Below are 16,480 nucleotides of genomic sequence, written 5' to 3' on the forward strand. Positions count from 1 at the left end.
TTTACTAACCAACTGCAGTAATCCTCCACGCAGACTCGCTGTATCACTCCGCCTCTTCCATGTGCCGCTGATCCAAACAGCTGATAGGTGTTGCCAGATTGGTTGGTTTTTCCGCTACATATTAACACCTGTTTACGGTGTGTTTTAGCTGGGTTTTTGCCCGGAAGGCTCTATGGAAATCTGGCACACTCGTGAACAAAGTCATACTTTGAGAGAGCGCCATTCACAAACGCCAGAATGAACGCGTTCACAATAACGTTAATCAAACAGAAATACAGTACGTTCAGTTCACGTTCGCCCAAAATATGAACGAGTTCATGAACGATCGTGCTAGTCTTGGCCAGTCTCTTGGCCTCTCTTCTAATTCAGAGAGGAAACACACATGTAGTAATGTGCAGACTTTGTTTTTAGTTTAAGTTGTTTTAGTTGTGTGCATTATTCCAGTGCCAAAGGTGAAACATCCCAAGACTCTCAATGACTATAGGCCAGTGGCACTGACCGCACACGTCATGAAGGTCTTTGAGAGACTGGTTCTGCAGCAGCTGAGGCCCTTGGTGAGCAGTTCCATGGATCCTCTGCAATTTGCTTATACCAGGCCAAAGTTGGTGTGTACGACGCCATCATTTCCCTGCTGCATAGGGCTGTCTCACACCTGGACAGGCCTGGGAGCTCAGTGAGAGTGATGTTCTTGGACTTCTGCAGTGCATTCAACACCATCCAGCCCTCCCTGCTAGCAGGGAAGCTCCATGACATGCAGGTGGACCATGACATGGTGGCCTGGATTACAAATGACTTATCTGGCAGGCCACAATATGTCAAACTGCAGTCGACACCATCACCATGTGGTGACAGGAAGCATGGTGCACCCCAGGAAGGCTAGCAGTGTGGTGGGACGAAATCTGGACAGTTTGGAGGAAGTGGCGGAGAGGAGGATAAAGGACAAGATTAATAACATCCTGAAAAACCCCTCCCACCCCCTCCATGAGGAGCTGTGGCTGAGGGGGAGCACCTTCAGCCAGAGACTCACTCTCCCCAGGCAAGGCAAGGCAAGGCAATTTTATTTGTATAGCCCGTTTTTACAAACAGTTTGTCTCAAATGGCTTTACATGGCATCGTAACAACATCCTCTGTCCTTAGACCCTCTCATCGACTGAGGAAAAACTCCATAGAAAACCCTTTTAACAGGGAAAAATCACCTCAGGGTGAGCAACAGAGGAGGGATCCCTCACCCAGGACGGACAGACGTGCAATAGATGTTGTTACAGACAAGACAGTTTACAGTTTATGTCACAGAATGTGCGAAATATGGAAATGTAAGCAAGAGTTGATGAAGGCAGCCTCCAGGTGCAGAACGGACCGGTTAGGTGCTCGGCGTAAGCACGATGCCATCCCCCGACCAATGCTGCATGTCATCAAAATCTTAATATGAATATCTAAAAAAACAAAAACAAAACAACAGCATCAAAATAACATTGATGGGGTCGGGGACAGTAGTGGCTCCTGTGACACACCATCTTATCTCATTATGAGTACACTTTATTTTAAGGGGTCCTTGTTCCTGTGTATCTACCTAATCAATTACAGTGTAATTACCTATGTAACCGTATGTAATAACATGTACTTACATTGTAAATACATAGTGTATTTTGGTGTACTTACAGGTCCTTGTTACACTTGTAATAAGAAATGCCAAAGTGGCCTCTCTCTTTGCACAAGCATTTCTTATTACAAGTGTAACAAGGACCTGTAAGTACACCAAAATACACTATGTATTTACAATGTAAGTACATGTTATTACATACGGTTACATAGGTAATTACTCTGTAATTAATTAGGTAGATACACAGGAACAAGGACCCCTTAAAATAAAGTGTTACCCCTTTACTGCTGCCATATGCATCTCTTTGGCTAAACACCCTACAACATTTTCTGGCATTGCTCCTACAACAAACTGCAAAGAGACCCTGGATCATGTCCAATGAAGAGATAATTACTCCAGCTAAGTCAAGTGCTGTATTACAGGAAATATACATAAATATTTCCAAAGCTTATATTAATTGCTGGTAAACCTCCCAGACTGAAATAAATCTATTCTCAGCTCAAAGAACAGAACAAGTGTAATGCACTCACTGACAGCATTTAATAAACACTGCCTGTTTCCAGTCATTAAATCTTTACAGAGAGAAATTTATATGAAGCATGCTTTGCTTGATGGATCCATCAGTACATTAATAAAGCCCAGAAATTCCACTCTTTTTGATACTGAACACATATTCAGGATTTATACAGAGCCTGGTATGAAGTTTAAATCACAGATGGAGCAGAACTATGAGCATGTTTTGCTCTTCAACGTTTGTTTCAATATTTTTTTTAAATATAATTTATTTGTGTAATTTTGGCCATAATTTCTATTGGTTTTGACAACACTGTTCTCAACAACTAACAGGACAAGAAATGTTCACATAGTCACTGTAAACATGGCAGCTGTTTATCCAGATTATATAAACCCTGTCATGTGGAGGAAAACTATAGTGAATGTAACAATACATCTGATGGTTACCTGTGTGAGCACACACCGGCATCACCAAGAGCATGAAGCGCAGAATACAATCTGCACTGGAAAAATCAGTGAAGCACCACAGCTACAGCTCTGACTGTTCTCAATACGGGTTTTATATAGTTTGACATCAGCAGGGTTGCAGCTGAAACACTTACTCTCAATTTGCACTTTGTGCTCATTTTATATCACTTTTAAATTATGCTGACCTTTACAAAGTGCAGTGAATTTTTATGTAAAGTACCTTTACTGTCTATTGTTTTGTATGCCGTGTATATCTTTTGTTCTCCATGCCATTGCCAAAGACAGTTTTCCATTTTATGCAAGTTTAATGGACAATAGAGTTCTGGATCTGATGAATTTGCATACATCTACTGTATATTGGCTCCTGATGTATTTGAATACTAAAATGCAATAACTATTAGACCTACTTGTGTCTTAATGGGGCAGTGTTATTATAAATCTATTAACTTGCACGTTCACACAGCCAGCTACTTTTGCCAGTTGTCCTTCCTGCATTTGGCAGAGCAACTGTTATGATTAAAATTGAGTTTTTAACCTTGACAGTCTCATAAAATTCAGGGCTCAGGGATTTTAGGAGTGGGGGTCGGGAGAAAATAAACCAACTTCTGCCAGGCACAAGCTAACAAACAACTTTTCAATTAAGTTCAATCTTATTTGTGAAGAGGCAAATCATAATATGCATGATGTCAAGGTCAAGACCGTAGTTTATAAAAACAAATGAAAGATGCTAACTGCCTCAACTGATCTAATCTGTCTGCTGGTCTCTGGATCTGGTCTCTTGACAGACATAGATCTGGGTCTGACTAAGGCTCAACATGAGGCTCCATCTCTCTAATGTTTCCTCCTCCAATCATCGTATTGCTCTCTCCTCGCTCACCTGTCAACCTGGACCAAGCAGGAGTTGGGGGGCGGGGCTTAGGACATGATCCACATTACTCAATCTGGACATCAGAGCAGATGAGCATCAGTCTTTGATTTTTGACTTTAACCTAATTTTACTGGAGTGAGCGTTAAAGAGGAACTAAGCAGGATTTTTTCTGTGGCTATGCTACATTTTTAATTAAAAAGCTCCAGAGTAATTGTGATAGTTAACTACATGACTTGTGACTTATGAATGAGAATGGAGGCTCTCTGTCTCACGGCTGAAAACCAACCTTACAACATCAATGTAGTACCTGGCCACCGCCCCGGTGTCCCAGCTCTCGTCTCTGCACACCGCGACACAAACGTGATTCGTAACCCGTAATCTTTTGTTTATGACAGTTAAGACTACACAGATTGACACGTCGTAACATTGTATGTGTTATATATAAGTGATCCACGGCTCCATGTATTGATTTTTCACCGGCTTTGTTGTAAACAAATGCACATGGCCGGGTGGAGGGTTAGCAACACAGCAGAAAAGTGACCAGCTTGCATAGTTCCTCTTTAATAATCTTATTTGTTAAAGACAGTGGCAAAACTTTCAGTGGGAGTCTCCACTAATCAGTTGAATGTTCGTGGGGGTAATCCTAAATTCTCTTTCAGTTTAGTGAAAACCATTAGATGATTTCGACGTGGGATGATGCAGATGATTTACAAAACTTTCAGGACTGTGTCGTCATACAGCAGCTGAGCGAGCAACAAAGCAGAGGAGGGAAAGTGAAGCAAGGTAAGAAGAAAAGCAGAGGGCGGTGAAATACGGGTTGTTGCAGATGAAAAGAATACAGCCCAAGAGAATGTTTTGTTGTTCAGTTCAAAGCAGAGACCGAGTCATAGATTGAATGTGTCTGCTTGAGGGTGCCCATCACAGCAGCCTCCTCATTAGCATCGCAGCTGACAAAAACCATGCTTTTAATTAATCTCTTCATTTCTGTCACTGTACTAAATACCAGAAGAGTACACAATACAGGGATCCCCTCGTCTTTGATGTATGGAGACTGGCTGCTCCGCCGTGTACCCTACCCATCTGGCCTGAACTGACAATGGCAGTCCAACATCAAATCTCATTAGTAGTGACTAGTATTCTTTTCATCTTCCACAAAAGGCTTCCATTGTGCTGGTGCTAAAGTGCATTCCTCAGCTCCCACTCGTCTTCTGGGTGTCTCAGAGGGACGGAAGGGTTGGTGGTGGTGGTTGGCGGGGGGGTGAGGACATTACTGACAGAGTTGACTGAGTTCAAATTCACCTTCCCATGTAGAAAGACGTCACAGCAATCTGTTGTCCAATTGATTAATTTTGCAATAATTAATATACAACTTCTACTGTTCTTTTTGAGACAAAGTGGAAACTTGTCTTTCGATACAATAGTGACAATGGCCCTCATTTATTAAACTTGCGTACACCAAAAAAATGGGTGTACACCAAATTCACCGCAAGGATCGGCATTTATTAATCTGAGCGTGAGCGTACGGTACGCACAAATCTCACGCCAGCTCTGACCAGGTGTACGCACATTTGGAACCAGCGTAGAACATGCAGGAAAGAGTGCTGCTGTGTCAGAATGATTATTAAACCATAGTCTAATAACGCAGCGATGTGGACCACATGTTGTTGTTGTTTATATTGATAAAAAGATAAAAAGTAGCCAAAAAAAAAAAAAAGAAACGATAAAACCAAGTCTGTGTTGAAAATATAACTCGACTTTTATTTTGGGCAATTGAGATGAATTAAAAACCACGACGTGACAGATGCTCGTTAATCAGCTGTGTAAACAGAAACAGTCAATGACAGACCTGTTATTGTAGATCACAGACACAAACTTCCAACATCTGCAGCACCAGAGCATGACCGGACGGCTCCTCAGTCTCTCTCTCTGCCGGACACCGGAGCCCGGGGGGGGGGCTCCGCTACCTGTCCAGGTGCAGCTGATCTCGGCGGAGTGTTTTTCTTTTCTTTTTTTTTTTCCTGTCACCGGGACCTGTCAGCGGGAGATCGAACCGGTGTTTCACATCCCTCCATCAGCCGAACCATGCCAGCGGTGCTGATGGTCATAAAGTAGCGTTCGCAGCAGTAATATGCCTATATGATGAGGCATATTAGGGCCGTGATTCTCCTCAGTCACTTGTGTTTAGTAAACTGCAGGAGCATTTCATGAGATCGCTGGTTTTCCTGACGTGGTCGGTGACACGTGCGTCTGCAGCCTCCATCCACCGGGATGACGCTTATCAATCACAAAATCTATCAATCTATCAATGTCCAGATATTTAATGTTGCCGCCCTCTCCCTGTTCAACGCGGTAATGCCAGTAAAGTCCCTCTTCTTGGCCGTCTTCCGTGTCTCCATGTCGTAAAAGAGGCAGGGCGACGCCTCTAAAGCAGGAATATATCGGGGCGTGACATTTAAATTACGCTCGTTTTCAGCCGCCGGATTTATCAACACCACGCCGGTTCTACGCCGAAATCAGCAGCGTACACACTTTTAGTAAATCACACGTGACACTTGCCGTACACTGATATTTACACCAGAATCTACACCAGATCCTGCGCAAGTTATTTATCAAACTTGCGCAGGATCTGGTGTAGATTCTGGTGTAAATATCAGTGTACGGCAAGTGTCACGTGTGATTTACTAAAAGTGTGTACGCTGCTGATTTCGGCGTAGAACCGGCGTGGTGGTGATAAATCCGGCGGCTGAAAACGAGCGTAATTTAAATGTCACGCCCCGATATATTCCTGCTTTAGAGGCGTCGCCCTGCCCCTTTTACGACATGGAGACACGGAAGACGGCCAAGAAGACGGACTTTACTGGCGTTACCGCGTTGAACAGGGAGAGGGCGGCAACATTAAATATCTGGACATTGATAGATTGATAGGTTTAGTGATTGACAAGCGTCATCCCGGTGGATGGAGGCTGCAGACGCACGTGTCACCGACCACGTCAGGAAACCCAGCAACCTCATGAAATGCTCCTGCAGTTTACTAAACACAAGTGACTGAGGAGAAATCATAGGCATATTACTGCTGCGAACGCGACTTTATGACCATCAGTACCGCTGGCATGGTTCGGCTGATGGAGGGATGTGAAACACCGGCCCGATGTCCCGCTGACAGGTCCCGGTGACGGGAAAAAAAGAAAAGAAAAACACTCCGCCGCGGAGTTCAGCTGCACCTGGACAGGCAGCGGAGCCCCCCCCCGCCTAACCGGGGCTCCGGTGTCCGGCAGAAAGAGAGACTGAGGAGCCGTCCGGTCATGCTCTGGTGCAGGAGATGTTGGAAGTTTGTGTGTGTGATCTACAATAACAGGTCTGTCTGTCATTGACTGTTTCTGTTTACACAGCTGATTAACGAGCATCTGTCACATCGTGGTTTTTAATTCATCTCAGTTGCCCAAAATAAAACTCGAGTTTCAACACGGACTTGGTTTTATCGTTTCTTTTTTTTTTTTTTGGCTACTTTTTAACTTTTTATCAATATAAACAACAACAACATGTGGTCCACATCGCTGCGTTATTAGACTATGGTTTAATAATCGTTCTGACACAGCAGCACTCCTTCCTGCATGTTCTACGCTGGTTCCAAATGTGCGTACACCTGGTCAGAGCTGGCGTGAGATTTGTGCGTACCGTACGCTCACGCTCAGATGAATAAATGCCGATCCTTGCGGTGAATTTGGTGTACACCCATTTTTTTGGTGTACGCAAGTTTAATAAATGAGGGCCATTGTGAGGGAATACGGGGAAAATTTTCAGTGGCGGAGCCAGGAAATTTTCTGTGGGGTGGCCAGGATGGTCATGTGATCATTATGGGGTGGCAATGTCTCACTGTAAAATATAGCGATATTTAGGTCACCTACTGTAAACCACACACCTCCATAATATTTAGAACGCAGGTAATGATGGAAAAGATCAACTAATATTCAGTGTAGCTTACTCTTTTTCTTATTCCTGCAAGTAAAGAAACAAAGATTCTTACACTATACAAATGTAGCAAAATATACAGACAATTGCACAGCTTACTGTGATGAGAGGATTCGGGAGATGATCAGCTCCGCTTGTAGTGATCACTATGAGCTCATTCTGTTGGTGTATCAGGAATACACAGACATAATTTGAGAAACAGTTGTTTTTATTATAGCCTGATCAAGCTACAGTATAAACACACACAAATAATGGCCAGCAAATTGGGTCAACATAAGGATTCCAGTCATAGACAAGGCTTAAGGGCTACTGTACAAATGCACAAAACAGTTATATTTTGATGGTCTGGAATGTTGTTGAAAATAAATTGGAGAAACCTTAGGTTGAGCAACAGAGGAGGGATCCCTCAGGACGGGCAGACATGCAAGAAAACAATTTACAACACATTGTTCACCATCTCCTGCTGTGGGTCTAGTCTGTTGACACCTGTCAGTTGAACCACACACATGATAAAATATTAATAGGAGGATTTGGTCATGTAGGGTTTAAATTATACTATACTATTACCTAGCATTGTTATTTAGAATGTAATGATTAATTGCAATACATAAAGTAAACAGTAGCTGTGGGCATACCTACCTTGTGATGAGCCCTGCATGGGTTCTGTGGTGACAGTGTCTGAAACACAAATGTTTAAACTGTCAGTAAGTCTTAATGATTTTATGAAGCATTATTACATATAACAGTATAGGTGATACAAAAGGCAGAAACGGCAGGCAGTCACAGTGTGCTGTTGCTACAGGATCTGTGTTCTCATCTTGTTCTTGTCTGTCTTCACCACTGTCCCTCCTTTCAACATTCCCTGTCTTTCTACTGAAGTAGCAGGCAATTGAGTAGCAGCATGCAAGTCACTATTAAAAGATAGGTAAAGGTAAAGGTACTTTATTAGTCACTTATTACACGGCTCTATTGAATGCTGCTCTCTGATTGGTCCAGCGCTGCGTTCTGCGGTCTGTTATTTCTGTATAACGGACCGTCGTCAAGTATAACAGACCGTTGCTAGGGACAGCGCTCTGATCAGCGCAGCAGAGAAAAGAGAAACTATGCAGGATATTTACCTTGTGTTTCATTTTTATCGTCATTAAACAGCTTCAAACTAATAGTGATGTTAGATAAATGACTTGTAACTTGTTACAAGGAGAGTGGAGGCTCCTTCCACATCGCTGCTGGAAACCAAACCTGCTGATCAGAGCCTCTGACCCGGTGTCACAGCTCTCCTCTCGTCTCGGTCGGACCGCGACTCCGCGGCTCCGCGACACAAACGCACCCCGTAAACAGTAAAGTTAATCTCTTGTTTATGACAGATACGACTACACACAATACACATATTTTAACACGTGTATGGTAATCTATCGATCCACTGATTGATTATCAAAGGCTTCAAATGCACGAACGGGAGGAGGCTCGGCAAAACAGCGGAAGTGACCGGTCTTGCAGATTCGCTAAATTATGCAATTTTAAATCAATGAAAGTCGTATTTTGATCAGAATTATGTTTCAAATTAATTATTTCACTCGTAAACCGTGTAATAAGCGGGATAATGTATAGTTGGTCGGTTGTTATGGAGAAATAAACCCCTTCATGTTGAATGAAACCCCTCCGCTTCGCGTCGGGGTTCCATACAACCTGTCGGGGTTTATTTCTCCATAACAACCTCCGAACTATACATTATCCCTTACATATACAGCTAGTACAGTGAAATTCTTTCTCTGCATTTAACCCATCCCTGAGGAGCAGTGGGCAGCCGCGGTGCAGCGCCCGGGGACCAACTCCAGATTATGAGCCAGTGCCTTTGGTACAGACAGGTTAGAGACAGACAGGTGAGAGGGGCACTGACTGGAGGATTAACCTAGCCGACATGTTTTTAGTGGTGGGGGAAACCGGAGCACGCGGAGGAAACCCACGCAGACACGGGGAGAACATGCAAACTCCACACAGAAAGGCCCTGGGCGGCCCGGGATTCGAACCCAGGACCTTCTTGCTGTGAGGCAACAGTGCTAACCACTGTGCCACCGTGCCGCCCAGATATTGTGTGCTGAATGTGTGGGAAAAAAACGTTGCAGCTGGTGATTAATCAATAGTATAATGATGTCTATTTTTTTAAGTGCAAAAGACTTGTCTTAAAAATCACGAAATTTACACAATATAATGTAACGTAAATGAGGGCAGTCAGAGCAGACTCTCCATTCGCTAATGTACCACAAGGAGACTTCCAGATGTGTCTGAAATGCTTCAGAACTGGAGTAAGTCACAGTCAACAAGTAAGAAAACTCGACCAGAACCGACCAAAGTGACCATAGAAAACTTACCTCCAAAGGTGTCCTTGCTTGGCGACAGCGTATTATGACAAACTGGCTGCTCCTGCTCTGCTCCTCTGCTCTGTTCCCATGGTAAGTTTGTTGTGTGCTGCAGTAAAATGCGTCCGTGCGGAAACGGCGGTAGGGCGGAACTAAAGTTCCGCGCGCAGAGCCGTTTTTGGTCAAATTATGCCCCAGCCATGGGGGTGGCCAGTGGGGTGGCCAGAGAGTGGTCAGGGGTGGCCGGCCACCCCGTAGCTCCGCCAGTGACAGATTCATATGCTAATATGTGGTTCAGAATCAGGAGTTTGTATAAACCTCAAGACAAATTAGAATATTTGTGATGTTAAATTGTATGGACTGTGAAGACCTTAACATGGTATCATTCTATTGAGACTTGTACCGGAGATAGATGAATCAGAATAGATCAGAATAGGCCGATTTTGTTTGGCTGACAAACAGACGTGTAGGGCCCTAGTTTCCTAGACCGAGCGAAGTCTAAGTGCAGCGCAGCTTCGCCACGCCAACGAGGCGTGTCCAGGTCCATTTCTCAAGTTTGGTGGGCAGCGCAGTCCGACTTACGCCAGCGCAAGCCCGCCCCTCGTCCCTCCTACCGGCGCAAACGGCAAAGGGGGAGGAGAGAGGGCGGGAGGGAGACAGGAGGAGGAGAAGTGGGATTAACACAGCTGATTCGGATCTTCACCAATCAAATGAGCTCCTCTCCTCACCTTTAACTGCGCCGCGGGCGATGCACGCTGCAAGTTTGTCATTTTATACTTTGACATGGACGGAGGAGACAGCGACGCCAGTGGCCGAACCTCTCCCAGGAGGAAACAGCTGTTTTGGTCCGGAGGTCCGAGCTCAGAGTGACTGAATAATGAGTTTACTAATATCCTTAATCAGGTTTGATCTGATACACTGAGAACCACTGCCCAGAGTAAAAAACAACAACTAATTATAGCTGCTGCGCAGCGATGGGTCGGGTCCGGGCTACTTTTGGGCAAATTTAGGCAATTCTGAGCAACAAACAGGAGAATAGGAAGACAAGACAGTTGACCTTATAATGTTCAATTTGCACCAGTTGAGGATTGAACCCACAATCTCTAGAACCAAAGACCGTTGTCTATCGCACTGAGCTAATTGACAAGTGGCAGATCAATAGTGGCTTCACAAATTGTGTAAGCCATTCACTGTCGTGTAGGCAGAAAAAGAAAAATCAGTTTTTGAGGTAAAATAATGATATGTATTTGTCAAACATCTACTATGAGTCTAAGATGTTAGGAGCCTTCGCACATGGTCCAGTCCAAGCTATTTGGATTTTTAAACTTAGAAGCTTGCTGTGATGCCACCATTAGGACAATTGTCTTGTGTTTCATGTTGAGGACATTTGACATTTTGATCTGTCATCATCATCATCATCATCACCCTGGCTGGGTCTCGAACTCACAACCTCTGACACCAAGAACCAGCGCTTAACTCAGTGAGCTAATTATCTGGAAGTGAGACCTGCTGTGTGTCTTCTCAAATAGACTCAGGGAGTCAGTGTCCGGGCAGCTGTTGTGAACGCAGATTTCTGTTATCTAAACAAAAATCTGTTAATACATAAATTGCATTTAGACAGCAAAATAGCTTGAGGACATCTGACATTTGATCTGTCATTATCATCATCACCCTTGCTGGGTCTCGAACTCACAATCTCTGACACCAAGAACCAGCTCTTAACTCACTGAGCTAATTAGCTGGTAGTGAGACCTGCTGTGTAGCTTCATTTATCCACTCAGGTGAGCCAGTGCCCGGGCAGCTGTTGTGATGAAATGGTCAAAAGTCAGAAATTCAGTCATCTAAACAAAAATCTGATAATACATAAATTGCATATTGACAGCATGGAAATGTTGGTGATTTGTTTTTAATGATAAGTGTTTTGCTTCATAAGAGAAAATATGATGTTTATAAATTCCACACTCACATTGGCTGCAGTTGTTCCCATGAGAGCAGAATTCAAAATATTCTCAAAAATTCAGTTTTTTAATTAAAATTCTGATATTTGCCAAACTTCATCAACCATGACTCCAGAATATTGTCATTTTTTTTCAGGAAGATTGAAAATGTATTTAGCAAGAATTTGATGGTATATGTTTACAGTAGTGTTTACAGTCAAACGTTTTCATGCACTGTTGGCTCAATTTTTGCTTAATCAAAAATCCGAGAAACAAGTTTTGTGGAGGACAGTCTGGAGATGCTCTGTAGCAAGTTTGGTGTCAATTGAGCAAAAATTGTGGGAGGAGATACATTTTAAAAGTTTTACAGTTATCGAAAAAAACAGAGTGATGGACTTCATAATTTGTAATAAGTTTAAGTGGACAAAAGTTTCAGCAGTATTGAGGCTACATTGTGGTGAAGTTTCAACACTGTAGCATCTACCGTTGGTTTGGTAGGAATTTTTTTAAGTTTTTAAATTTAAACGCTTATTGTGCCCCCCCTAGGAGGGGGGGGCACATGTCCTTGGAGTTGAGTGAATCTGGCATGGGGTCGGATGTTTCTGTGAAGTTTGGTGAGTTTTCGCCCATGGGAAGTATGACTTCCTTGGAAGAAGAAAGAAAGAAAGAAAGAAGAAGAATTCCTAGGAATACAATAGTGTCCCGGCAGCTTAGCTGCCCGGACCCTAATAAACTAATAAAGAAACTCACATTTATTCAAACCCTGTGTAAGCAAGATGAGAGGTGTACACTAATCACAACATAAACAAACACCATGCGGGATGAAATCAGCGTAAAGGACGCTCTCTCTCTCTCTGTCTGTCCATCTCTTTTTTTTCTTCTTTTTTTTCTGTGATAGAGATGCTGAGTATAGGCTATATACTGACTATCTGATACCGAGGCTGTTGTGGTGGGCTAAGAGAGATGATGATTTGTGTTTTGTTTTTCATTACGGCTGCGTGACGACCTGGTCGCTCGCGCTAATTAATTAATAAGTAAATAAATAAATAAATAAAGGGGATCATCACAAGGGCACAGTGCGTATCTCAACACGGCAGCAAAATGCAGTCATCCACCCTCACAGTCCTGCTTTTGGGACATCCGCAGCTGCTTTTCAGTGCCAGTTTGTCCCTGCTGTGTTAATTCAGGTGGAGTTTCCATTACGCGTGCCGACAGCCTTTGATCTCTGCTTTGATCTGACGTCAGATGTGACGGGACAATCTATATAGATATAAATTCACGTGTTGATTCCATTAGTTGCATTAAATAGTGGTTATTGTGGATATTTATTGCATTGAAATGTGCCTGGAACTGTGGAAACCTGCCTGTGAGGTCTTGGTGACGTGTGTGCACTGCACGTCAGTCAGCCAAACTTCCACTGCACCTGCTGCGCTCCGCCCTGCGCTGAGAATAGACCTGGTTTGAGGTGGCGAGCTTTCAGCGCAACCTCGGCGGGACATTTTCGCACGAAACTTCCACTGCACCAAGCTGAATCTGTGACGCCTCCCCCTGCTGCGCGGCCACGCCTATCTCAGCGCAGCGCGATCTACCAATCTGACTTTGCGCTAGGCTGCGCTGGTCGAAACTTGCATTACACCGGCTGCGCTACCTTGCGCCACCTGCGCTGCGCCATCAAACTAGGGCCCGTAGTGTTACAGTACCGAACAGTGATTTAGCATCTAATACGCTCTACAACGCCCTGACGGAAAGTCTAGCATATATATATTTTTTTTTCACCTAGTCTGACATCTCCTACAACATGAACCTTGACCAATAGGATGACAGAGCGCTCTTGAACGCATTGTTTACACACAGTGAAGGTACGCTAGCTCACTTCATGTACACAATGTAAGTTTATGGCACACATTCACTAACATACCTTATGTTCTCTCTGAAGGACTGACAGTCCATACTGTCCTCTTCAGCAGACTCAGGAATGGCTCCACAATTGTTTTTCCATCCTTTTCTTTTCCATGCCTGAGCAAAAGACCGCTAGCATCACACATAGCGCTACAGTAGCCATGATTGACAGTTTGTTGTGACCTTTCCCCGATGGTCTCTCCGTAGAGAAAAAAAAGCAACCAAAACAGGGTTTTCAGTAAGTTAGGAATCTTGGAGAAATATAAATGGTGAAGAGTGAAAGGGAAGGTGTTTTGACACAAATGAAATCAGAAAAATTAAGAACACCATTAAAGTGAACTTTCCAGTTTTGCCACCAAAATCAACTATTTTCCAAAATACTTGGACCTCTGGACAAACAGCTGAGGCTGAGGCTAGAAACTGGACCTGAACCCAAAGGATTAGAGACGGTTTGAGTTTAGTCAGGGCTGTCTGTCCTGAACTAATAGAAATGTATCACAGTACCTGCTGTTGTTGTTTGAAGGAAATCATATGCTCAAAAGAGTTAATGGAGAATATCATGTGGAGAACATGGCCAAAACCACAACTGGAAATCTGGGCCATTTCCACCTCATGCTACTGGCTCAAATGGACTATGGTTGTGGATAGTGCACATATCATGTGTAGTCTGACAAAATAACAGAAATTTACAGCCAACCAACCTAATAACATGTATTAGTTTTTGGCAAGTTGAATCAGTAGAACACGATCACACATTATACCATTCAAAACTCACAGAACACTAACCAGGTAAACAAAACATAAATATACTTTTTGAATTCTGCATCTCTCCAACAAAAGCTACATGAATACATTCATGAGGGAAATTGTGTTGGCTGGTTTTTCATTATTCATATAATTTATAAGCAAAACAATGAATCAATTAATTGACAATGTAAAAGTAGTCAGCAGTTACAGCCATTAACTTTCTCAATTAAATATCTTACCCATGGACCAGTGGTTTCTCTCATGCCTAATCAGATCATAGATCTAACCCAAAATGAGCTTCTCGTGTTCATGACACTGAAAAAAACTCTTTAAATATATGCATGTATATAGAGTGAGAACTAAAAACAGCTAAGCTTTCTGTGAGGTGAGAATAACCAGCAGCCTGTAAACACATTCCCAGGCAGAGGTAAATCTATTTAGTTTCCTTTACTCTCCCTTAATCAAACAGAAAGGCTCCAGCTGAAATGTGCTGACCTGTAAAATCCCAGCTGTGGGCCCTGCGGTACCCAACACAAACTGGGTCTTTCCCATTGAAACTCAATGCCCAGGGTAACATGCCATGTTTTGCTACAGGAAACCAAAGAATGTTTGACTGCTGGGCCTGGCGTCTGATGGCAGACTGCATCCGTTTGAAGTATTCCCCTTCCAAGGCTGTGGCCAAAGTAAATAAAAGCAGACCACTCTCTCGACCTCCATCAAACACATCACTCAGAAACAGCTGTTACCATTTAACTGGAAAAACCACAGACATTCCTCCTCTCAGAATGTATATGGGACATGTGAGATAGCAATCAACACACGCATTCTTTGACTGTGGTTACACTTCCCATTTCTTCCCCTTCCAAGTGTAAACAGACCGGCCCACTGCACTGACCAGGTTGGAGTTATGACCTCAGAATATTGTTTTGTTGTTTCAAACATTTCTACACTGTGATTATGTCGTCTGGTTTGTTTTGCTTTCACCCAAGAATCTTTGAAATTCTCAGAATGGCTGCTTACACTTTTAGCCCAGAGATAATGTTTGCTTATCACTATTTACAGCACAGGCAGAACTGTAAAGAAAACACAGTACAATTACGTATAGTTATTTCATAACAGAAATCAGCCCCTCCAGGAATCTGAGATGTTGCGATCTCAAGACCAAACACAAATAATCCTCTCTTTATTGAACGGTATTGGCTCATCAGAGATAATACTGTATATTCCCTAACAGGATTCATGATATTGATTATAAATCATGAAAACAATCATGTTTTATAAGCTGCATTTGTATATGCACTGCGGGTCCAAGAACATGTCTTTTATTTAACTTTCAATGTTTTATTTAACTTTCAGTGAACATCTAACATTAAAATTAACCTGAATTAGTTATTTTGATAATAAAAACCTAGAATTCTTTGCCTCCTTCAACTTCAACTCAACTTCAGTTGAAGTTGAAGGAGGCAAAGAATTCATTGCCTCTGCCCACCATCTAAATGTCTGGGAATATGATTACAGTCTCCTCCTCTTGAGTTACAAAAACCCTGCCACATTAGGGCAGGTGTGGTCTTTGACCTTTTAAACATAAAAAAATAATCACTTCATTATTTTATCATTATAGATAATAGTGTTGAATTGTGTCATAATTGATGTATGCATTACTGAGTTACAGCCAAATGTTTTATGAGGACCATTGACCTTTGACCTTTACTTTGACCATGTCCACCAAAACGTAATCATTGAAGTCCTCAAGGAATTACTTAAATATTAGGTCCCTGAGGCTGCAATTGATGCTCAGAGTGTTTAAAAACATTGTGCTCCCAACTCTGACATACAGTACATGAATTTTCATTGTATATCCCGTTGCCATTCCGACGGCCCGCCGGCGGGCCCCCGGGGGGGTTTTAAACAGGGAGGTGTCATAGAGGATGTCACCAGTCACTTGAAATAGTCATGCCACATATCGTTGGAAAGCTAAAACTCTTGTGATTAAAGATATGCCGACCATTCCTAAATATAATCATCACAGCAACACTCGAATCAGACTATAAACATGCTAACAAAGTTCGTAAAAAGCCGATATAACTCACGATTTGTGTCAGGGCAGGCTCAGGATCACAGG

This window comes from Trachurus japonicus, chromosome 24 (assembly GCF_045865225.1).
Source record: "Trachurus japonicus isolate A0001 chromosome 24, Traja_1.0".
NCBI lineage: Eukaryota > Metazoa > Chordata > Actinopteri > Carangiformes > Carangidae > Trachurus > Trachurus japonicus.